This window comes from Physeter macrocephalus, chromosome 11 (assembly GCF_002837175.3).
Source record: "Physeter macrocephalus isolate SW-GA chromosome 11, ASM283717v5, whole genome shotgun sequence".
NCBI lineage: Eukaryota > Metazoa > Chordata > Mammalia > Artiodactyla > Physeteridae > Physeter > Physeter macrocephalus.
In genome coordinates, this window is record NC_041224.1 from 40263482 (window position 1) to 40269708 (window position 6227).

Consider the following 6227-nt stretch of genomic DNA (forward strand, 5'->3'; position numbering starts at 1 on the left):
TAAATAAATAAAAAAGTACACCAGCAAAGTAGTCCTTCTCCAGCTTCAATGAACACACAAATCCCCTGGGAATCTTGTTTAACTGAATCTAATTCTGGGATGCGGGCTGAGATTTCTAACAAGCTCTCAGATGATGGTGATGCAGCTTGTCTACAGTCAACACTTTAAATGAAAACACATGACAACATTTTGGCAGAAGATCTGAACAGGAATTTCATAGAAAAAGAATTTCAAGTGGTCAATTTTTTTTTAAAAAAAAGAAAGAAATGGTGCTCAATTTCATAAGTAATGAGAATGATGTTGCAAAAATTGAAAATTCTGATACTTCCAAGTGTTGTGAATGAACAGAAACTCATATGCTGATAGTGAACCTTTGTTTTTGTTTGATTAGTATAGGCACTTCGTTTATAGAACGATTACATTACTACATGCTGATCAAGTGGAAAATAAGACAGCAGTAAAATGAATCACAGATGCATGTAACAACATGGGTAAATTTTAAAATATAATTTTTAATGAAAAAAATCACAGAAGAGAACAAAATCAGGTTTCTTAAAAAAAGAAAAATAAACAATACATTGCTTGGAGATGTGTATATATGAGATAATACTATTTTAGAAAGGAAAGACATTATTTTTAAAGATTTAGAATTATGGTTAGCTCTGGGGTAGCAGCACAGCAAAGATGTACAGAAGGAGCGTGTGGTTCTAGTGATACTCTCAATTTGTATGTTGTGTTATATTTCACAGATAATCTTGTAATTACTACATGTCATAACATATGTATGTTACATATATATGTTTATATGTATCACATATTCACAAAAAATATTTAAATAAATTTATAAATATACAAATTTGCTTATGTTTATATATAGGTACAGACATATTCTCATTGAAGTGTGTTGGTGTGTGTACGCATCTTGAACAACTATCTAAAATTAACGTGAGTTTCAAGATAGTGGAAGAGTAAGACATGGAGATCACCTTCCTCCTGACAAATACATCAGAAATACATCTACATGTGGAACAACTCCTACAGAACACCAAATGAACGCTGGCAGAAGACATCAGACTTCCCAAAAGGCAAGAAACTCCCCACATACCTGAGTAGGGCAAAAGAAAAAAGAAAAAACAGAGACAAAAGAATAGGGACAGGACCTGCACCTCTGGGAGGGAGCTGTGAGAGAGGAAAAGTTTCCACACTCTACGAAGCCCCTTCACTGGCAGGTATGGAGGGTGGCCGGGGGGGAATCTTCAGAGCCACAGAGGAGAATGCAGCAACACGGGTGCAGAGAGCAAAGCGGAGAGATTCCTGCACAGCGGATCAGTGCCAAACAGCACTCACCAGCCCGAGAGGTTTGTCTGCTCACCCACTGGGGCAGGTGGGGGCTGGGAGCTGAGGCTCGGGCTTCAGGGTTCAGATCCCAGGGAGAGGACTGGGGTTGGCTGCGTGAACACAGCCTGAAGGGGGCTAGTGCACCACAGCTAGCTGGGAGGGAGTCTGAAAAAAAGTCTGGAGCTGCCGAAGAGGCAAGAGACCATTGTTTCGGGGTGCGCGAGGAGAGGGGATTCAGAGCACCACCTAAACGAGCTCGAGAGATGGGCGCAAGCTGCGGCTATCAGCGTGGACCCCAGAGATGGGCATGAGATGCTAAGGCTGCTGCTGTAGCCACCAAGAAGCCTGTGAGCAAGGAGAGGGCACTAGCCACACCTCCCCTCCTGGGAGCCTGTGCAGCCTGCCACTGCCAGGGTCCCGTGATCCAGGGACAACTTCCCTGGGAGAACACACGGTGTGCCTCAGGCTGTTGCAACATCACACCGGCCTCTGCCGCTGCAGGTTTGCCCCACATTCCGTACCCCTCTCTCCCCCCGGCCTGAGTGAGACAGAGCGCCCTCATCAGCTGCTCCTTTAACCCCGTCTTGTCAGAGCAAAGAACAGACGCTCTCAGGCAACCTACACACAGAGGTGGGGCCAAATCTAAAGCGGAACCCCAGGGGCTGTGCGAACAAAGAAGAGAAAGGGAAATCTCTCCCAGCAGCCTCAGGAGCAGAGGATTAAATCTCCACAATCAACTTGATGTACCCTGCATCTGTGGAATACCTGAATAGACAAAGAATCATCCCAAAATTGAGGCGATGAACTTTGCTCGCAAGGATATACATTTTTTTCACATTTTCTCTTTTTGTGAGTGTGTATGTATATGCTTCTTTGTGTGATTTTGTATGTATAGCTTTGCTTTTACCATTTGTCCTAGGGTTCTGTCTGTCTGTTTTTTTGTTTTGTTTTGTTTTTTAGTATAGTTTTTAGCACTTGTTATCATTGGTGGATTTGTTTTTTGGTTTGGTTGCTCTCTTCTTTCTTTCTTTCTTTTTTTTACTACTTTAAAATTTTTTTTATTTTTGCTAAAAATTTTTTATTTTAATAACTTTATTTTATTTTATTTTTTCTTTCTTTCTTTTTTTCTTCCTTTTCTTCTGAGCCATGTGGCTGACAGGGTCTTGGTGCTCCGTCTGGGTGTCAGGCCTGAGCCTCTGAGGTGGGAGAGCCAAGTTCCGGACATTGGTCCACCAGAGACCTCCTGGCTCCACGCAATATCAAATGACGAAAGATCTCCCAAGATCTCCATCTCAACGCTAAGACCCAGCTCCACTTAACGACCAGCAAGCTACAGTGCTGGAAACCCTATGCCAAACAACGAACAAGACAGGAACACAACCCCACCCGTTAGACGACAGGCTGCCTAAAATCATAATATGGTTACAGACATCCCAAAACACACCACCGGATGTGGTCTTGCCCACCAGAAAGACAATATCCAGTCTCATCCACCAGAACACTGGCACCAGTCCCCTTCACCAGGAAGCCTACACAACCCACTGAACCAACTTTACCCACTGGGGCAGACATCAAAAAAATGGGAACTACGAACCTGCAGCCTGCAAAAAGGAGACCCCAAACACAGTGAGTAAAGCAAAGTGAGAAGACAGAGAAACACACAGCAGATGAAGGAGCAAGGTAAAAACCCACCAGACCAAACAAATGAAGAGGAAATAGGCAGTCTACGTGAAAAAGAATTCAGAGTACCGATAGTAAAGATGATCCAAAATCTTGGAAACAGAATGGAGAAAATACAAGAAGCGTTTAACAAGGACCTAGAAGAACTAAAGAGCAAACAAACAATTATGAACAACACAATAAATGTGAAATTTAAAATTCTCTAGAAGGAATCAAGAGCAGAATAACTGAGGCAGAAGAATGGATAAGTGACCTGGAAGATAAAATAGTGGAAATAACTACCACAGAGCAGAATAAAGAAAAAAGAATGAAAAGACGTGAGGACAGTCTCAGGGACTTCTGGGACAACATTAAATGCACCAACATCTGAATTATAGGGGTCCCAGAAAAGAAGAGAAAAAGAAAGGGACTGAGAAAATATTTGAAGAGATTATAGTTGAAAACTTCCCTAATATGGGAAAGGAAATAGTTAATCAAGTCCAGGAATTGCAGAGAGTCCCATACAGGATAAATCCAAGGAGAAACACACCAAGACACATATTAATCAAACTGTCAAAAATTAAATACAAAGAAAAAATATTAAAAGCAGCAAGGGAAAAATGACAAAGAACATACAAGGGAATCTCCATAAGGTTAACAGCTGATCTGTCAGCAGAAACTCTGCAAGCCAGAAGGGAGTGGAAGGAGATATTTAAAGCGATGAAAGGGAAAAACCTACAACCAAGATTACTCTTCCCAGCAGGATGTCATTCAGATTCGACAGAGAAATTAAAACCTTTACAAACAAGCAAAAGCTGAGAGAATTCAGCACCAGCAAACCAGCTTTACAACAGTTGCTAAATGAACTTCTCTAGGCAGGAAACACAAGAGAAGGAAAAGGCCTACAATAAAAAACCCAAAATAATTAAGAAAATGGTAATAGGACAAACATATCGATAACTACCTTAAATGTAAATAGATTAAATGCTTCAACCAAAAGACACAGATTGGCTGAATGGATACAAAAACAAGACCCATATATATACTGTCTACAAGAGACCCACTTCAGACCTAGGGACACATACAGACTGAAAGTGAGGGGATGGAAAAAGATATTCCACGCAAATGGATCAATGGATCAATCCAAGAAGAATACATAACAGTTGTAAATGTTTATGTACCCAACATAGGAGGACCTCAATACATAAGGCAAATGCTAACTGCATAAAAGGGCAAATCAATAATAACACAATCATAGTAGGGGACTTTAACACCCCACTTTCACCAGTGGACAGATCATCCAAAATGAAAATAAATACGGAAACACAAGCTTTAAATGATACATTAAACAAGTTAGACTTAACTGATATTTATAGGATCTTCCATCCAAAAACAACAGAATACACATTCTTCTCAAGTGCTCATGGAATATTCTGCAGGATAGATTATATCTTGGGTCAGAAATCCAGCCTTGGTAAATATAAGAAAATTGAAATCGTATCAAGTATCTTTTCCAACCACAATGCTATGAGACTAGATATCAATTACAGGAAAAAATCTGTAAAAAATACAAACACATGGAGGCTAAATAATACACTACTAAATAACCAAGAGATCACTGAAGAAATCAAAGAGGGAATCAAAAAATACCTAGAAACAAATGACAATGAAAACATGACGACACAAGACCTATGGGATGCAGCAAAAGCCCTTCTAAGAGGGAAGTTTACAGCAATACAATCCTACCTCAAGAAACAATAAATATCTCAACTAAACAACCTAACCTTACACCTAAAGCAATTAGAGAAAGAAGAAAAAAAAAACCCCCAGAGTTAGCAGAAGAAAAGAAATCACAAAGACCATATCAGAAATAAATGAAAAAGAAATGAAGGAAACAATAGCAAAGATTGATAAAACTAAAAGCTGGTTCTTTGAGAAGATAAACAAAATTGATAAACCATTAGCCAGACTCAACAAGAAAAAAAGGGAGAACACTCAAATCAACAGAATTAGAAATGAAAAAGGAGAAGTAACAACTGACACTGCACAAATACAAAGGATCATGGAACAGCAAATTAAAAGGATCATACACCATGATCAAGTGGGATTTTTCCCAGGAATGCAAGGATTCTTCAATACATGCAAATCAATCAATGGGATATACCATATTAACAAACTGAAGGATAAAAAACAATATGATCATCTCAATAGATGCAGAAAAAGCTTTCGACAAAATTCAACACCAATTTATGATAAAAACCCTCCAGAAAGTAGGCATAGAGGGAACTTACCTCAACATAATATAGGCCATATATGACAAAACCGCAGCCAACATTGTTCTCAGTGGTGAAAAACTGAAACTATTTCCACTAAGATCAGGGAGAAGACAAGGTTACCCACTCTCACCACTACTATTCAACATAGTTTTGGAAGTTTTAGCCACAGCAATCAGAGAAGAAAAAGAAATAAAAGGAATGCAAATTGGAAAAGAAGTAAAGCTGTCACTGTTTGCAGATGACATGATACTATACATAGAGAGGATGGGAAGAATCAACATTGTGAAAATGACTATACTACTCAAAGCAATCTGCAGGTACAATGCAATCCCTATCAAATTACCATGGCATTTTTCACAGAACTAGAACAAGAAATTTTACAATTTGTATGGAAAGACAAAAGACCCCGAGTAGCCAAAGCAATCTTAAGAAAGAAAAATAGAGCTGGAGGAATCAGGCTCCCTGACTTCAGACTATACTACAAAGTCATAGTAATCAAGACTGTATGGTACTGGCACAAAAACAGAAATATAGATCAGTGGAGCAGGATAGAAAGCCCAGAGATAAACCCACGCACATATAGTCAACTTACCATTGATAAAGGAGGCAAGAATACACAATGGAGAAAAGACAGCCTCTTCAATAAGTGGTGCTGGGAAAACTGGACAGCTACAGGTAAAAGAATGATATTATGACACTCCCTAACACCATACACAAAAATAAATTCAAAATGAGTTAAAGATCTAAATGTAAGGCCAGACACTATAAAACTCTGAGAGGAAAACATAGGCAGAACACTCTATGACATCAATCACAGCAAGACCCTTTTTGACCCACCTCCTAGAGAAATGGAAATGAAAACAGAAATAAACAAATGAGACCTAATGAAACTTAAAAGCTTTTGCACAGCAAAGAAAACCATAAACAAGACGAAAAGACAACCTTCAGAATGGG